This window comes from Chlorocebus sabaeus, chromosome 23 (genome assembly GCF_047675955.1).
Source record: "Chlorocebus sabaeus isolate Y175 chromosome 23, mChlSab1.0.hap1, whole genome shotgun sequence".
In the NCBI taxonomy this organism is placed as follows: Eukaryota; Metazoa; Chordata; class Mammalia; order Primates; family Cercopithecidae; genus Chlorocebus; species Chlorocebus sabaeus.
Window position 1 is genome coordinate 59,565,442 of NC_132926.1, and position 18,534 is coordinate 59,583,975.

An 18,534-nucleotide genomic window follows, 5' to 3' on the forward strand; every position below is an offset into this window, starting at 1 on the left:
AAGCATGGCAGTCAGTAAATGCCTCATCTTGAAGCAGAAAAATGATAGAGGCAAGAAATTTCTACTGGAAAGAGGCAACTGAAGGAGAGCCAAGAAGTACACATGAGGAACAAAGAAAAAGCACAAGCCCTGTGAACTTTATTCACTTCTTCATTTCTGGAATATTCTGGATGCATGTGGTGGATAAGACCTACACTAATCTCCACACCAGGATGGAGTATATAGTACCAGGGGAGACAAACAAGAAGGCATGCTATTACAATATCATGTGGTGCTGGCCAAGACCAATAAATACACACCAGGCGGAGGCACCCAATCTAGACTTTGGAGATAAAGAAAGTCAGCCTGGCAAAACTGAAAGCAGAAGGATGGAGGTGTGAATGGGGAGGGAGTGGTTGGGGGCAGGAGGAAGTGTTCCAGTTGTCTGTGCTTTCAGTATGGGAACAGGCCTGGAAATGAGAATTCTGGAACAGAATGTCCAGAAAGATGCATAACATTGATTTAGCATTGATTGCTGTATTTTTGCTTCTACAAAGGGGTCTTGAAGGGTGAGGGTGAGGGTAGGGTGATAAATAGGGATTGTCAGGGGAGTATTTCCAAAGCCAGAGAGTACACAGAGCACATCTTGGAATATCAAATTTCTGGCATGTTTGTAAAAATACAAGTGAATGTTTGATATCAAACAAGGGACTTCAATGTAATATACTGATCCTGCTCCAGCTCCTAGAGGAGAGCCTACATTTCTTCCTTGCTGTCCTGAAGGAAACACCCACAGAAAAAGTTGTGAAGAAAACTCTGCATCAAGATTTAGGACTGGGTGCTATTACATACACTTGCTTACTTAGTCTCACACAGATGTTGGGAGACGAAAGTCTTAATTTCTTTTGTGGAAATAAGGAAACCAAGGCTCAGAGAGGTTCTGTAATTGCCTCAAATTCACAGAGCCAGGGTTTCTGATTTTAAGTCTAGTATTTTTCTCTCCTACTTCAACTTACCAAAATAACAATGGTAAAGCAACACTGTCTCTGTGTCAAACGTTTCATTTTTAAGAATCATCTTCAGCATTTTTTAGCTGAATTTATTTATTGCAACCAGTGATGGAGGCAGAAGGGATGCACCATAATTTGTAATTTGCAATCATATCTTTTATATTTCACAGATGGCAAACCTCAGGAATATTCTGTCTAAGGTTATGCACTACTAAGTAGAGGCAAAGCCAGCTAACACAAATCATTTCCTGCTAACCAGTCTAGTGTTCTTCTGATTTGCCCTGGACTGCTCTGAATCATGGGTATGTCTTTGAACCATCTAGGTCAGAATTCCAGACATCTTTAGCCCTGAATTGTAATGCTTGGATGTTCATGAACCTAACTCCAAATGAGTTACCCTTCTTTCCAGGAGAGATTAAACAGAAATGGTAGACATCATCATCATCATTAACAAAACGTGTATAGACTTTGTGTCTCTAACACACCTTACCCACAGATCTCCCTGAACTAGTCTATAAGGCAACATATTCCATAGTCAGTTGGTTTAAATCTTCAACTTCACCTTCAAAGAAAATTGGATTATAAGCATCCTTTTTAATGTCTTATTAAAAAGGCAAGGAAGATGGCACTGTTTTAGGCACTGTTTTAGAAAACTTGATTCTAGAGATCAGGATTTCTCTGAAAAATCCCTACAAGGATTGGTCTTTTTGTAGTTTTGCCCTTTAATTTATACATTAAAATTCTTGCAAGTGATTTGTGGGTCATTTTATGGTTTCTCAAATCCAAATATTGAGAACAAACTAACATATACCTGAACTTGAGAGTTTGGAGAGACCTTAGTTTTTAAGCCTAGGGCAGATATACATATTTTATATACCTTTAAATCTGGTCTCTCTCTCTCTGTCTCTCTCCCTCTCCCTCTCCGTCTCTCTCTCCCTGTCTGTCTATCTGTCTCCATCCCACCCCTCTCTCGTGTGTGTGATTTTAAAATGAGTTGAACACTTAAAATTCTTTTTGGAAGAAGGAAAGAATCCATGCTCACAGGAGCTGTGCAGAAAAAGATAAAAGAATGTATAATAGAAAAAAATACATGCAAACACACATGCATATACATACACAAAGAAAAAATATATTGTATTCAGTTCTGGGTGTTACTTCTTTAAAAAGCCACAGGTTATCTGGAATATACCAAGACAGAGTAAGGAAGCCAAGAGAACCGGTGGTTGAGAAACTGTCTTATGCAATACAGCTAAGGAAATACCTAACTTGGTGAAGAGAAAAAAGCTTTCCTCTCTAAGAATCTAAAGATCCCACAGGTAAAAGGAGGATTTAACTTCAAGGGTAAATCTTGGAGGAAATATCAGAGATATCAATCTCAGTAAATACTTTGTAATTATGGTATTTCAAACGGGCTTTAATGGAATGGGCTGCTTTGTGAAATCACACCCACCTCAGCAAGAAATTGTTCAAATAGAAGTCCTCTGAGAGAAGAAGATCAGAATCCTGCATTGTGAAGGAAGAATAGATGGCCTCCCACCTCAAAAGATTTTGTGTAGTCTGAGATGGCATTGACAAACACCCGTGAAACTAAACCAGGACCTCAGGACAGTCCTAAACAATTTTACACCTCTTCAGAGAGCTGCCATGACTATCTCTGTTGAATTCCCCTATCATATGTCATCATAATCCCACCAGGAACTTGAGTGAAATTGGAGGTTAAGGGAGAGAAAAGAGGGAGCAAGAGAGTTAAAATCCAACTAATTTTTAAAAGAGAACTGGAATATTGTTCATTCAGTGAACATATGATTTGTTCCCTGTTGTAAATGAAAACTTATCAACTCCACAAGGACAAAACTATGACCTAATGAGGTCCAAACAAGAAGAAAATATCTGGAAAGAAAAAGAAAACATTTCTAGCACTGAGAAGTTGAACATGGGCTTAAGCCAACCAACCGTGTCTTGCACTGGCTTCTGGAAGGTAACTATGGAATAATCTGGGAACTGGAGCCCTTACTCAGTTATGTACAGGAAACTATCCAAATCCAAGTTCCAAATTTTTGTCTCACCTGAAATGGTTATGCTTTATTTTTGATTTTGCAAAGATTACTTAATTTCTGCAGTGGATGTGTTTGGAAATTATTATTGAGTATGTATGGAACACAGATCACAATCCTGATTGCCATTTTAAAGAGAAGCAGACACAAAGCAGCATGCATGGGATCATTGAAGACTACATCTTCAGTCAGTTATCTTGACTTCATTCTGATTGTTCATGAGGATTAAACTTTGGAGCAATCCTAGATGAGTTATTCCCAAACTTTAGAGTGCATGAGAGTCACTCAGATGGCTTATTAAAACAGACTGCTGGGTCCAAATCCCAGACTTTCTGATTCAGTAGGTCAATGTGGTGCCTAATAATTTGCATTTGTAAGAAGTTCTCAGGTGATGCTGATTCGCTGGTCCCAGAATCACATTTTAGAACCACTACCTAAGCTAGTGGCTATTCTCAGCTTTGGCTACATCTGCACTTAATTAAAGACAGTGACCTCTTCCCCACATGCCACGTCTATCCAGATGTTAACTTCATTATACAGGATTCATGCCTAGTGCCCTTTTGATTAAGCTGCCTCAGTGGACTCAATTAAGCATTTCCCATGAAGACCACCCAGCAATCTCAGAGGGTCTTAGGTCTGTCTTTTTATTATTATTATTTTTTTCCAATTTGTTGTGCTATACAAGACACAGACATTGGCACACACAACTTTACACAATTTGGGTCTTGGCTACTTTAAAACTTCCTTTCTCTATAGCATTTCATGGCTACAAAGATGTTCTTAGTGTCTTCTGTTAATGAGGTCCAGTTTTATAATTTTCAATGCTGCCTTTTTAGAACCGAGGTCTCAATTTGGGGACATCTATTCACTAGAACGACAGTATAATAAATCCCAGGCCTGTTAACACAGAAGAAAAATGAAAAAAATAAAAAGCAAAAATCTACTAAGAATTTGCTTGAAAATCAATGCTTACATAAATATATGTGAAGATATTGAACATAATTACTCACTGTATCAAAAGCAGCCCAAACAGCTAACCCAGCTAACTGAGAAAAAGAAAAACCCAGCCATATATTTGTAATTAGAATTACAATGTGCTTATTTTTATTGGCTCCAAATCCAGAGATCAAATTATTATGAAGGTTTTATAAGTTCTTCCGATCTGTAAATGTACCAATTTGATAACCAAAAGGAGATAAATTCCCTATAAAATAAATATCTTTTTTTTCTGAAGAAGAGTATATAGTTTAATATATATTTAGATGATTAAGCAAGGATAGTGAGTTAAATGTCTGAACAACCAAATATTTGCACATCTATACATACACATAGAGTATGACTTAGCAAGTATTAATTCTTTAATCCAATGCTTCATTTAGCCCTACTTTACTAAAGACATGTAGGGTAGAGACGATTAACAAAATCTGCTTCCATGATAGCTGAGGTACTATACTAAAAGTGCAAAAACTGAACGCTGCATACCTACCTAACACACTTCTGATATGTGTGGAAGTATTTCAAAAACAACATAAGATTATTTATGTGTACCTTTAAAATTCAGCTAGGAAGTATTATCTTCAGTTTCATCAATATGTTGTTTTTTAAACACAATATCTTGTACAGAGTAAATAATATATTGTTTATGTTGAATTCATTTCCAGATTGAAAACTGTTGCGTTGCTTTGTAATTTTTGCACTAGAACTCTTGGTATTGTCTTAAATAAAAAATGTTGTGATGACTATTTTTTAACATATAATAGCTTAATGTTCATATATTTTCTTGCACAGTTTCCTCTGAAGTCTATTTTTGAAGAGGAGTCAGTTTTCTAGAGGCCCTTTCAGAAACTGTTGATGAGCGCTATGAAAACTTCAAGCTATACTCTCCACTGACAGGGTCTCTTTTCCAATGATTAAACTTGAATTCTTTGCCATTAAGCATATGGAGAAAGAATAACATTTGTAGGCTGCGGTGTGGGTTTTTCCTCTTTGGCACCACAGAAGGACACCAACTTCATTTTGTAATTAACCAACATAAGCAAGAAAGGACTGAGAGCAGAGAAGCTTGAAGAGAGGTCTGAAAGAACAGCTGGAATAAAGCTGCATGCTGCCAAGTCTTTCAAGAAATAGACTAAGATAAAGTGAGAAATCCAAAGTGGAGTGATCAGCAACATTAATAAAATACTGAACTTGGCCCCTCTAAGGATTTCAGTTTCTGAATCATCATCTCCAATCCAGATGTCACCATATGTCATCTTCTTTCTCTCCGAAAAGAGGAAAGACATCCAGAAACAGACAAAGACTAAAATAACTAAAGGAAGAATATCAATCAGAACCAAAAAAATTTTCCCATAGAAAAACTCTACCTGCTTGTTTCCAAAGACACCTTGGGCAATCCATGTACATCCTGTTAGTAGACAAGGGATCTGTATTATCTCCTGCATTTGAGAATTCTGGTTTTCTAGTACGAATTAAAATTGGGATATATACACCACACCAGCCACCCAAAGTACAGAAACCATCTTCACCACCTTCAAGGAATGCTTCTGTTGGTCCAGGCTTAGATTCCCACCCAAAGGGTGGGCAATTTGGTAAAGCTTCCAGTGGTAAAGCATGAACCAGATGGCCAGTGAAGTTGTCAGGGCTGATGTAAAGCACAGAACTTTGCAGCCAGCTGAATCCAACATGATACCAGAAGAGTAAACAATTTTCACAACATTCACCACCAAGTTTTTAATAAGGTAGACAAAAATAAGATTGAAAATTAGAAGAAAGGATGTCTGTAAATGCCCAGTGATACATCTTCTTGTAGAATAAAACAAACATGAGTTTCCAAAGATGCTCACGAAGATTAGGATGGTACAAGTGATGATCTCAAGCATGTCTGCAGAGGGCTTCATGGTAAATTCTGAACTGTTATCTCAAATGTCTTTTTCTCTTCTGTTTGTCACTAGGCTTTTGGAAAACTTTTAAGAGGTCCTTAGTGAGACAATCTGGATTTTTAAATAGATCCACTATGTTGACAAAATCATCAACTGATATCACCCTAACAGTTCAAAGCCTGTAACAGAATTCTGCTTGCTCCAGTGATGAGATGCTGAAAACAGAAATGCTTCCCAAAAGGATTCTATTTTGTCATCTCTAGGGACTTGACTATGATGAGAAAGTGCTAGGTATCATCACTTAATTAAAAGTTCTCAGAAATGTATTTACAGTACTGTAATATGATTTCCTAGATACAGTATAATACAGTTTTCAAAAACCATGATGGAGAGAATAAAATTAAATTTGTGACACAAAAGAAAAGTAGCCAGAGGTTGAAAGTATACCACTCCACTCATGGAAGAAAGTTAAAGTAAGGGATGTCTGAATAACAATGAAGATTTCAAAATAACAAAATGACAAATTAAAAATGAGAGTAATAACATGATAGAGATTTATACAAGTAGAATAGTTTTCTAGTTTCTCTACAATTTTGCAAAGCAGAAGTACTATTACCTGTTCTGATGATCTTGTAGAGATGTTAGAAATACAAAAGATGGTGGAAAATACTTCTGTAGGAAGTAAGGGTGGTTATAAAGAAGGAAGGAAGAAGGGAGGGAGAGGGGGAAGGGAAAGAGGAGGGAGAAAAAGAAGACATCTTTATAAACATGGGGATTATGTCCAGGAGCAAATATCTAAACTATCGGTTAAGGAAACATTCAAACAATTGAGAAGTGATTAGGGAGATTTTCCTTCCTACAGCACAAGAGGCTAGGGAAATATTTCTCTTCTAAGTATGACTGGAGAGTACAGAACTAGAACAGAAAGATGGCCTTGAAATACATTGCTCGAGTAATCTGGCATGAACTCACTTTCTGGATGAATCCAAGTATAGTGTAGTGATCCACTCTAGGACAAACTATTTTTCCTCGACTGCATTTGCTTGTAGGTTTTGCTGTCATCAACCATCCTGTCCTATACTATCAAAACATAAGCTTTAGCCTGGCCCAGTGGTGTAATGGAGTGGCAACAACTTGAACAGCTGTGCACATCTCTTCCAAACTCTGTGTTCAGTGACTTTACGTTAAGAGCTTACAAGTGGCCATGCTGGGAGTATTTACACCATGGAAATTGGCAAATGCTGCAAATCACAGCTTTTTTGGAGGAGAGCTGTTTTAGAAACACAACATTGGCCTGACTAAAAAAATACAGATTAGAATAAGAAATTAGCTGATGTTTTATTTACATAAAGATGTGATCAGTATTTGGTATTGGTCAGCCCTTTCAGTAAGGGTATGAACAACTCCTAGTGCTGCATGTTAGATAAGAGGTTTATGGCTGTGTAAGCAGATGGAAAAGCTGGGCTGCACAACCCTACTGTGGGGAGGTGGCGACTGGGGACTGACAGTTTCTATTAACCCCTTTTCCTTTAATTTGCTACTAAGATAGTCAACTTAGAGTCCTCACACATTTTTTTTTAAGAAACATCCATTATCAGTCAAATAGAAACCCCTGTGGTTCTAATAATAAAATAATACAATAATAATGCTGGTTATTATTTATTTAACCCCAACTTAAGCCAGACACTGTGTTGGTGTTTTGCTTTACAATTCCAACCTGATTTAATCTTTAATATCACTCTCACTTCACGGATGAGGAAACAGAAGACCAGAGAGTAAAGCAGATTGCTCAAAGCTACTAATGATGACAGGAATCAAAGCCAGGTAGGACTGATTCCCAAACCACCGGTTCTCAGTCACTGCCTTTCCACACATGTCAGATTGCAGATTCCTGTTGACTTTTCTCAATTTCCCTCTAATGATTTATAATTGGTACACCCAACATATAACACACTGAGAAGAGTTTATTTGAGTTTATAATATAGAAGTCAAACAGGTTTTTAAATGGCAATTTGTCTTCTCCCTTCTCTTTCAACGACAGTAATAAATATGGTTGTTTTCACCTCTGTACCTCATGAAGACCTTCAAGCATTCTGTACACCAGCTCAAGATGACTTGCTTGAAATGGAAAAAGGCTCTTTCAGCAGTAGTTAGCCCCTATACTGGCAGTGTGTAAGCAGAGGCACGATGACCACCTGAAGTAATTTTTTTTCTTTTTTGAGATAAGGTCTTGCTCTGTTACCTAGGTTGGATAACAGAAATCTAATCAGAGTTGACTGCAACCTTGAACTCCTAGGCTCAAGTGATCCTCCCACTTCAGCCTCCCAAGCCACTGGGACTACAGGAGCATATCATCACGTTCAGTCAATTTTTAATTTTTTTTGTAGAGACAGGATCTCACTATGTGGCCCGGGCTCGTCTCAAACTCCTGGTCTCAAGTGATCCTCCTGCCTCAGCCTCCCAAGGCACAAGGATTATAGGCATGAGTCACCAGGCCCAGCCCTAAGCCTGAAGTAACTCTGTAGAGTAGTGAAGAAAAACTCTAAACAGCAGGCAGAATACAGCCCACTTGAGTTTGAGATTCAATTTTGGCATGATAAATTGAGAAATTGTCTAAGTGATGCTATTTCTCAAATTTACACAAATAGTAACAATTTATAGCAAATAATACTGACTTTCTACATGCATATGAGGAGCAATTAGAAAAACATATTTTACAAAATCAAAAAAAGCTTATATGAAGCTATACAAACAATCAGCAAACATATCGTATGTTCCTTTGCATTAGGATAGAAAGGACAAAAAATATGTGCCATTTTTTCCTTCAGGGTTATATCTAGACTAGAGAAACAGCACACATTAAAATATGAGGGGAACAAAGTTAATTTTTGTGAATATTTGCTTAACTGATGAATAAGACTTTCTGTTGACAAGTAAGAAACAGAAGGATAAACAGGTACCTTCATAAGACTGCACTTAATTAGCTGTTTATTAAGAAGCAGTTGTGTGCTCAGCATGGCCTGGCTTCTAGGGATGGTACACAGGGTGCAATTGTCCCAGCCTTCTAGAGGCATATGATTTGGCAGTAAGAACACACTAAAGTACAATACATGTCATATATGTTACATTCTGTTACATACATACATGTATAAGAAATATAAAATATATTTATATTTTAATAATTATTAATTGATATCGATAAAATAAGTAATCCAATGTAATAAATTGCATGGCTATGAGTACAAGAGCAAAATGTTCAGAGAAGTGTGGGATCCATGTGCGCCATACTATTATTTTTTGAGCATACAGATTTTTTTGTTGATATATGAGTTGTATATATTTTGGAAACATGTAATATTTTGATACCTGTGTACAATGTGTAATAATCAGATTGGGGTAACTGGGATATCCATCAACTCAAACATGTAATTTTTCTTAGTGTTGGGAACATAACAATTTTTCTCTTCTAGCTATTTTGAAATATACCATTCTATTTTTAATCTCCAGTTCACAGAAAAGGAAAGTGAAGCTTGGAAAAGTGAAGCCACTTGCTCTAACTGGCAGGAAGAGGTGGCATTGAACCCCAGGGCTCTTGCATTCAATAGCTCTTTTGGAAAGAGAATAGGAAAAGTGCAGCTGACTGAACCGTGAAGCAAAGGAGCTAAGAAGCCTGGATGCCAACCCCAAGGGTCCTGAAGAGTCCCGCTGAGGAGTTCCTTACAGCAGAAAGCCCATTTCTCAGAGGCACATACATGGTTCAGAGCCAAGAAGGTCCAGGAAGCAAGACTGCGTCCTTCGCCAAGGAAGGTGACTGTGATGTGGACACTTCAAGGGGGAACAAAAAAAAAAAATCTTCCTTTGAAAACCTAACATAGGCTCTGCCAATCCAACTTCACCGAGGCTCTTTGAGAACTGAGTTCAAAGGTTCTCTACAGCTTCCATTTACTTTGGCATAAGATTTAACAGAAAAAGAATTAAGGGACAATTTATATGGGCCAGGCTGTTTTCCAAATCTCAAACTGCTAAAAGTTATTTAGAATCTGCTTTAGCTCGCAATCATATGTAAAGTGGTTCAGATGTAAATGCTTTCCGTGTGGCCTAAGGCAATCTAGGTTTCCTCAAATGCACATGTGCCATTCGAATATTAAAGATTTTGATTGGAAATCTCAAAGTACATTGGGTTCCTCTTGATTAGAGACTGCTGTTACTTTATGCGACGTTGGGTCAGAGGAGGAGAAATAAAACACACTGCCTTCATTTGGGCATTATATTCTCACAGTAGCTCTAAGATAAACAAACTTCGCAGGCTGAGGGAAGGGCATTTGCTCCTTTAAATTGAGTATGTAATATAAATAAATGTCTTCTAAGAAAGGATGGCTGAAACTTGATTCTGAATCTGAATCCATACAATGGCACTAATTTATTTTAATGAAGATCAGTGTGGAGCATCTGTGGGAGTGCTTGCCTTCTTGAGATCAGAGCTGGTCTGACCAAAAATGATCCTTCACTGACTCTCAGAAAAATGCTGCTTGAAACTGATTAGTTCACTGGCTAGGAGCAAACTGATATGTTACATAGGACAAAATGGAAGGAATTACCAAATCTCTTACTGTGTAATCAATGGCTGCCTACAGCTATTTTCAATTCTCTCCAAGGCAGATTTTGTGACCAGTCAGGCTAGGACTAAAAACCCCTAACCCCAAATTAAAAGTGAATGGAGAGAAACTTCAGGCTGGCTGGGGCCAGAGCAATTAAATGGTAATTGCCTTTTAGATATACTAATGTTGCTAATTATATTACTGTGCTAACTGCTGGGAAATGTGGATAAGAGCTCCAGGCCATTCTGATGGGAAAAGGGAGCTAAGATTTATTAAGTCTGGCACTAAGCTTGATCCTTCAAATAAGTTATCTCTTGAAATCCTTATAATAACTGCAAAGTATCATTAGGTTCACTAAGGCTGAGTCGCTTGCTCAGTTAGCTCCAGCTGGTACATGACAGAGTCAGGAGTCCCACCAGGTTTGTGTGGCATGGGCTTGAGTAGAAATGGGGAGAAATATGTGATTTCTGGATATACTAGGTTTAAAAACTGGAAATCTGGTAGCAGAGAAGGATGACAGAATTTGAAAATCAGGCTGTGACGAAAAATTCTGCAAGTACGAGGGCTCCAGAGGCACCTTTTCTTGTGTGTGGAAAGGAAGAACCCCAGATAGGAAAGTATTGTGGGCAGAATATGGGGAAGCCTCGTGCCAGAACATAGGAGGCTGGGAGGGGAGGAACTGCCGTCAAGGAAAACTGACTCTATGGTACTCAGCAAAACCACTTATTACCTGTAACACTAGGGGATCCAAAGGAGGGGCCCCCAGACTGTCTGAGGCTGAAAGGCCTACGGAATCAGGAAGTAAAGTGAAGGGGACAGTGCCTATATACTTGCCAATCTCTAGGCCAATCTATCAGAATGACAAAGTCTGTTAATTGCAACGGCAAAGTCTGTTAAAGATGACCCTACAACTCCAAAGTCAGAAGACTTGGGTTAAATCATGTATGAATTATGAAAGGTTTGGCAAGTCCTATTTGCTGTGTGTCAGGTTTCTAATAAGGAGTTTCTCAGAGACAATAAAATATATATAGACCTATGTGTGTATGTATACACTTATATATGTGTATGTGTTTGTGTGTGTGTATACATATAGTTTATGCACACACAGCTATGAGACAATCATGGGATTCAAATGAAACTCTGAGCCCAGTTTGAAGGATGCAGAGTGCTATACAACTGCTAGTTTTTGCTACTATTTATCTCCTAAAATCACACACACAGTAATACAGGTGCTTTCTGCTTGAAACGGGAAAGTGCTACCTGGTTTCTTTGCCAAGACTGGAATTCTAAATGCACTGTCTTTGCAGCATAAGTGCAGTTCCTTGGCAAACAGTTGTGGGAAATTCCCCCAAGTGTCTCCAGGCCTGACTCCAGCCCTGAGCCCCTTAGTCTCTATCTCTACTCTATCCTCTAAAGAAACTCATCTCTGGTTTTTCGAACCCGACTACATACATCCTCAAGTCTCATCAACCCTGCAAATGAAACCCATCCCAACTTTGCATTTCATCCCGTCTTTTCTCTGGTCTTATCCAAACTTCAAAAGACACATCTACATTTACCATTGCTACTTTCTTGTCTTCCTTTTACTTCCTAACCCAGCACAATTTAGTTTCTACTACTTTTTCCTCTGAAAATGATTTAGAACAAGATCATCTTCTACCACTAAATCCAGTCACACCTGGACCTGTCTGATATTCTCTTTTTCTTTTAAGGCTTTACATTTGTTGCTCCCTATGGTCAAGTCTTGGTTCACTTCTCTTCTCAATCACCCATGAATACCTATGTGTACAGATCCCATCTGCTTCTGGATAACTCTGCTTGATGTCCCTTAGACTCCCAACTCAAACTTAACCTTACTTGACAACACCACCATCCTCAGCTGAGGTGAGAGATTTGGGTGCCATCCCTGGATCCCACCTTTCCCTCACCTGTACATCCATCCTTTCTATCATTTTTATGCTTTCCATCCTTCCTACCATTTTCTTACTGCTGCTTCTCATTGTTTCTTGCTTGAATGAATCTCAGAAGGACAAGACAAAGGCAAATAAATCATATTTTTTGCTTCTTCAAAATCATTCTGGGAGTCTACTCAACTGTCAAAGTGACCTAAAATACAAATACAGGCTTGCCACTTCACTGTTGAAAACCTTTCAGTGAAGCCTCTCATGTTGGGTGCCTGCCTACATTCAGCTCCTATCAATCTCTGACTCATACTGGAAACTTCATGATACAGACTGAGATTCTGTGAATATCTCATGCTGTTTCTTGTCCTGGTGCTTTGGCTTATGCTGATACCTCTGTATACATCCTCCTCCTCTCATGACCACACCGAGACATCCAACACCCAAACGTTTGGCTTTTCACTTGGCTATGAATGGTATGAACATTTGCCTGTTTACTCTCAGATGTATTCTCTCAGGAAATGATATTTCCTAGGCTCCTTTGCCAACTGACTGGTTTCCAGGTAAATCTGGCCAATGGCAGACTCAATCAGAAGACTGGAGGGCTTGGAGAAGGGACTTAGTCTTTCTCTATCTCTCTTTCTCACATATGCATACATACTTACCCTGCCACAGGCAGTGTCTTCTATGTCATCAGCTCCTATAACTGTTCAGCAGCTGAACATCATTCCAGCTTTGCTAGTGGCCCTACCTTGTGGGTGGTAATAGACCTTTTCCCTTTGTCCTTTCAGTCCTAGGGGAGCTGGTGGCTTCCCTGCTTTTGCTAGTATCAAGATTGCCTTATCTTGCTTAGTTTGGTGTCTCAGCTCTTTCAGCATTGGAGTAACGAATTCTCTATTGTAATTTTCCTCTGTTTAAAATATTTAGAATGGTTTCTGTTTATGCTGACTTGACCCTGACTAACTCACTTGTTTAACCTTTAAACTTTTCAAAAACTCAGTTTAGGGGTTACTTAGGAAGTAACTCCTAAGGAAGCTTTTAAGTTTACACCTGACTTCAAGTCTAGGTTGTCTACCTGCCTCTTCCTCTGTGAAAAATTCTCCAGCAAATGACACTCTATATACTTACCATAACTTCCTATTATTATCTATCCATGTGTCTGCATCTCCCGATGAGATCCTCTGGCTTGTTCACCATAACCCACAGTGCTCAGCACAGAGATTGGCATAAAGAAGACACTCAAGAATATTTTGAACAAATGGAAAAGTATTAATGAATAAAACCATGTGACCAAACAGGGATCTTTTTCTTTTTTTATGGAGACAGGGTCTCACTCTGCCGCCCAGACTGGAATGCAGTGGTGTGATCTCGGCTCACTGCAACCTCTGCCTCACAGGCTCAAGTGATTTTCCTGTCTCCGCCTCCCAAGTAGCTGGGATTACAGGCACACGTCACCACACCCAGCTAATTTCTGTAATTTTAGCAGAGACAGGGTTTCACCATGTTGGCCAGGTTGGTCTCAAACTCCTGACCTCAAATGATCCACCTGCCTCAGCCTTCCAAATTGCAGGGATTACAGGCGTGAGTCACCATGCCTGGCCAGAGGGATCTTTCTATCAGAAGTCAAGTTTGGCTTAGCCATAGAAGGTATCCCACATTTTTTGTACCAGTACTATAGAAAAAGTCTTACTCCCAAACAAATCATGGCCTAATTATTTAAAAATAAACATAAGACATACGGCATTTTGGGGAAAAGCATATGTCATAAAACTGGTCACAATTCTAAAAAAATTAATAAGGTTCATGGTTCCAAAGAGTCCAGACAGAGAACTGGAGAAAGTAAAAAGAACATGGACATTTCACATGAGTAAATAAGCTAAATGAGATTAAACAGGGGTTGGGGCATGGGGGCAACAAGGTAGGCAGGAAGCCAAGGGGAAGAGAGACCACCAATACAGATGGCAGATTCTTTTGAGATTCATTTTATGTTCAAACTCTAGTCTTACCCAAATGTTTTATATATGTCTCTTTTTAACAATTACTCTTTTCATGTTTTCTTTCACTGGGAAAAGGCACTGAACACTATATTTAAAAAATTAACGATTATCTCTCACCATTGTATAGGTCTACAAATGAGGAAAAAGATCTAGAAGGGCCCAGTGACTTGCCTATGGTCACACAGCTTTCTAATGGCACAGGTGGGTAGAAGACAGGTCTCCTGCATTGTTCTGTCCACCACACTTTTAAAATTTATTGAAATATAAAAAAAAGTAATAAAGAAAATGAAATTAGGCCAGGCGCGGTGGCTCAAGCCTGTAATCCCAGCACTTTGGGAGGCCGAGACGGGCGGATCACGAGGTCAGGAGATCCAGACCATCCTGGCTAACCCGGTGAAACCCCGTCTCTACTAAAAAAATACAAAAAACTAGCCGGGCGAGGTGGCGGGCGCCTGTAGTCCCAGCTACTCGGGAGGCTGAGGCAGGAGAATGGCGTGAACCCGGGAGGCGGAGCTTGCAGTGAGCAGAGATCCGGCCACTGCACTCCAGCCTGGGCGACAGAGCGAGACTCCGTCTCAAAAAAAAAAAAAAAAAAAAAAAAAAAGAAAATGAAATTAATGAAAAAAACTTTTTTACATTAAAGCAATTTGGCCTCAAATTGGCTGTTGACTGCACCTTTGTATCAAAGCACTTAGTGCAAATGACTTCATTAGCATGACATTCATAAACACTGACTGTTTCATTTTCATTATAAGCAGGCAAAGGATGTGGTAGTACAAATAACACATGTGTCTTGAATATAATTTTCTAATATCCAGTTAAAGTCTTCTATCTATGTGAAATATCTGAACAATAAAATGTTGAAAATTGGCTGGGCACAGTGGCTCACACCTACAATCCTGTTAACAGGAAAGGAGTCCTGATCTAGACCCCAAGAGAGGGTTCTTGCATCTTGCAAAAGAAAGAATTCAGGGCAAGTCCATAAAGTGAAAGCAAGTTTATTAAGAAGGTGAAGGAATAAAAAGAGTGGCTACTCCACAGATAGCGCAGCCCTAAGGGCTGCTGGTTGCCCATTTTTATGGTTATTTCTTGATTATATGCTAAACAAAGGGTGAATTATTCATGCCTCTCCTTTTTAAACCATATACGGTAACTTCCAGACATTGCCTTGGTGTCTCAAACTAAACTGTCAGGGCGCTGGTGGGAGGGTAGCAGTGAGGACAACTAGAGGTTACTCTCATCACCATCTTGGTTTTGGTGGGTCTTGGCTGGCTTCTTTACTGCAACCTGTTTTATTATCAAGGTCTTTATGACTTGTATTTTGTGCCAACCTCCTATCTCATCCTGTGACTAAGAATGCCTTAACCTCTGGGGAATGCAGCCCAGCAGGTCTCAGCCTCATTTTACTCAGCCCCTATTCAAGATGGAATTACTCTGGTTCAAACGCCTCTGACAATCCCAGCACATTGGGAAGCTGAGGTGAGGATCACTTGAGGCCAGGAGTTCATGGACAGTCTGGGAAACATAGGAAGACCTCGTCTTCACACACAAATTTTTTTTTCTTAATTAGTCTGGTGTGGTGGAGGGCACCTGTAGTCTCAGCTACTTAAGAGGCTGAGGCAGGAGGATTGCGTGAACCCAGGAGTTTGAGGCTGCAGTGAGCTATGATAGCACAACTGCACTCAGGCCTGGGTGACAAAGCAAGACCCTGTCTCTAAAAATAAATAAGTAAATAAATAGTTGACAATAAATGCTTATTTTTTCAGATGTATTAAATGTAGTGGGTTTAAGAAATTTCCCATTTTCAAACTATTAAATCAACCAAGAGAGTTTTTTTTTTTTTTTAACTCCTTACCAGTGTCTAACACTGTTCTAGGTGCTGTGGAAAATGGATACTTAGTTTTCCTACTTTATCCTCAATTCTTAAATCACATTGGATCCTCAAATTAAACACTTGTGTTTACATCTATTCTACACCCACTTTCCCTTCTCCTGGGCCTCACTTTCCCAGATAAGGTATGGCAAGGGGTGCCAATATCAACCATCAGGGCCATGGTTGATCCCAGTGACCTTACACAAGGCCTTAGGAGAAGTTCTGCCAGTCATAGACCAAGTCCCTTCCAGGAAGCAATACCAATTTGTAGAACAGGCAAGAAAGCAACATGGATATGTGACCACTGGAATTACTGGCACTGAATGCAACCAAGTCAGTGAGAAAGATAGAAGAAGACCCAGTGCAGTGGCTCATGCCTGTAATCTCAGCACTTTGGGAGGCCTAGACAGGCAGATGACCTGAGGTTGGGAGTTCGAGACCAGCCTGACCAACATGGAGAAACCCTGTCTCTACTAAAAATACAAAATTAGCCTGGCATGGTGGCGCATGCCTGTAATCTCAGCTTCCTGGGAGACTGAGGCAGGAGAATTGCTTGATCCTGGGAGGTAGAAGTTGCAGTGAGTTGAGATTGCACCATTGCACTCCAGCCTGGGCACCAATTACGAAACTCCGTCTCAAAAAAAAAAAAAAAAAAAAAAAAGAATCTATGACACCTGGAAACTCAATCTAACATTTTAAGCATAGATTCTTTCCCTCTTGGCTATATTGTTTGTCTGGGACTTAAGCCCCTATGGAACTTTTCAAAGTCCAAGGTGAGGCTAGCTGGACCACATGTTGCTGTACTATTTAATTCATTTGCATATGTTTGTTATCATTATCTTATCAAAGAGGGCACTGCCAAGGCCTCTGAATGTAGTTCATGCTCAGTTCAACCTCAGTTGAACCCTCTGCTTCATTCCATCAAACTCCAGCTGAGTTCTTGGCTCACTCCACTCTCGTTATCTAGTGAAGTATAGACATTCTCCAGCTCCCTCCTCCTCTAGCTAATCTGATTCTGTATTTGGTAACTAGCATTCCTATGAGTTCTCTGACTTCAAACATTCCATTTCTACTGATAAGCCTTGAATTTTCCTTGTTCTTATCCACTACAATTCTCTTCAAGTCAATACTGTAGAGTTCCTCTAGATAGCTCTGGTTTAACAGAGGAAAAATGTGGTTCTCCACTGTTATTCTTTCAATTTGCTCCATTCCTAGAGTCAGAAAACACTCGGATTCCTCAATCTCCAATGTTCCCTCTATGGTGAGCCATACTGATAATCTTTCTATTTCTTCGTACCTTAATAGGCAACAGTATCCATATTCATCTCACAGTCTTATGAGATTTCTACTCCATCACCTATTGCTCATAGACATTTAAGAGGCATTTAAGGACTCACTGTTCTTATCTATAAAATAGGCACATTTTAATCTGAGGGTATGGTGAAGGTTAAATAATACAGGCAAAATCCTTAGAATAGTGACTGGAACAAAGTAAGTGCTCAATAGAGGGTTAGTTGTTATTGTTTTTATTACTATTCTCATTACAGAAGGACTACACTATTTCAGTTAATTAGATAAGCAAAATTATTTGATGCAGGCAAGTCAGTGATGATTAGGAAATTAGGATTCCACAGCTGGAATTTAAAACACTTACACATATTTCTTTCTGTTTTCTTGTCTGCAAACTGAATCCATCCCCTAGGAGTAGAAAATGGATCATTCTTTCATAATCATTACTGGCCAATTTTATAGATAGCTAAAAGTTGATTGTACTGATAAATGGTATGAAAGATTTTCCCTCTTTTTTCTATGTCTAGTTTGCCATTAGGAACTGATGATGTGGAAGCAGAGGATCAAAAAATGTGGATGGAAAGGCTGTTCTGGAAAATCTGGGGGATGGCGTGAGCAAACACGTTAGAAATGATCATGCTGAGACCTTAAAGGCATTGATGGAGTTCTTCATCAGAGGATGACAGTAACTCCACACAGCAAGGCCTGATTCTCCAGCCTTCCACAGTTTCAAGGTTGCGTAGGGATATAAAAGTCATCATGACATGAAAATATTCATGAATTGGCTGTTTTTTTAAAAAACAACTCCTTCAAACATCCCTGCTTACAATTATCATCTCTTTGTATTCATTAAATCAACATGTTTGGAACCTTGCTGGTTGTGGGAGGTTTTAAACCTTCCTTTGATGCAACACAAACACAATGCAAGTAGGTTGGAAGTGAAATTGCAAAGC

General features: G+C 39.2%; 1 protein-coding gene and 1 pseudogene across 6 annotated transcripts in view; both read right to left on the reverse strand.

The window, feature by feature from the left end:
- Nucleotides 1–18,534, reverse strand: part of SNCAIP (synuclein alpha interacting protein) — a 147,293-nt gene that overhangs the window by 78,888 nt on the left and 49,871 nt on the right. The window lies entirely within an intron of this gene.
- On the reverse strand, nt 4,975–5,940 carry LOC140709921 (uncharacterized; annotated as a pseudogene).